A 1,257-nucleotide genomic window follows, 5' to 3' on the forward strand; every position below is an offset into this window, starting at 1 on the left:
AGGTCTTGGTTCTGGTCCTGGTTCTGGTCCTGGACCTGGTTTGGATTCTGGTCCTGGTTCTTGTTCTGGTCCTGGTTCTGGTCCTGGTTCTGGTCCTGTTCATGGTCCCGGTCCTGGTTAGGTCTTGGTTCTGGTCCTGGTTCTGGTTCAGGTCTTGTTTCTGGTCCTGGTTCTGGACCTGGTTTGGATTCTGGTCCTGGTTCTTGTTCTGGTTCTGGTCCTGGTTCTGGTCTTGGTTCTGGTCCTGGTTCTTGTCCTGGTTCTGGTCCTGGTTCTAGTCCTGCTCATGGTCCTGGTCCTGGTTCTGGTCCTGGTTTCGATCCTGGTTCAGGTCCTTATCCTGGTCTTGGTTCTGGTCCCGGTCCTGGTCTTGGTTCTGGGGCTGGTTCTGGTCCTGGTTCTGGTCCCGGTTCTGCTCCTGGTCCCGGTCCTGGTTTCGTGTCCTGGTTCTGGTCCTGATCCTGGTTCTGGTACTGGTTTTGTGTACTGGTTCTGGTCCTGTTTCTGGTCCTGGTTCTGGTCCTAGTTCTGGTTCTGGTCCTGGATATAGTCCTGGTTCTGGTTCTGGTTCTAGTCATGGTTCTGGTCCTGCTTTGGTTCTGGTCTTTGTCCTGGTTCTGGTCCTGGTCTTTGTCCTGTTTCTAGTTCTGGTTCTGGTCCTGGTCCTGGTCTTGGTTCTGGTCCTGGTCTTGGTCCAGGTCCTGGTCCTGGTCTTTGTCATGGTTCTGGTCCTGGTCCTGGTTCTAGTCATGGTTCTGGTCTTTGTTCTGGTTCTGGTCCCGGTCCTGATCCCGGTCCTGGTTCTGTTCCTGGTTCTGGTCCTGGTTCAGGTTCATGGTCCTGGTTCTGGTTATGGTCCTGGTTTTGGTCCTGGTTCTGGTCCTGGTTCTGGTCCTTGTCCTGGTTCTTGTACTGGTTCTGGTTCTGGTCCTTGTCCTGGTCCTGGTTCTTGTCGTGGTTCTGGTCCTGATCCTGGTTCTGGTTCTGGTCCTGGTCCTGTTTCTGGTCATGGTTCTGGTCCTGGTCCTGGTTCTGGTCCTGGTTCTGGTTCTGTTCCTGGTTGTGGTCCTGGTTCTGGTCCTGGTTCTGGTTCTGGTCCAGGAGGTTCTGGTCCTGGTTCTGGTCCTGGTTCTGGTTCTGGTTCTGGTACCATTCCTGGTTCTGGTCCTGTTCCTGGTTGTGGGCCTGGTCCTGGTTCTGGTCTTGGTCTTGATATTGGTCCTGGACCTGTTCCTGGTTGTGGTCCTGGTCCTGGTC

Source organism: Cyprinodon variegatus, unplaced genomic scaffold, assembly GCF_000732505.1.
Source record: "Cyprinodon variegatus isolate N-32 unplaced genomic scaffold, C_variegatus-1.0 Scaffold351, whole genome shotgun sequence".
Classification (NCBI taxonomy): domain Eukaryota; kingdom Metazoa; phylum Chordata; class Actinopteri; order Cyprinodontiformes; family Cyprinodontidae; genus Cyprinodon; species Cyprinodon variegatus.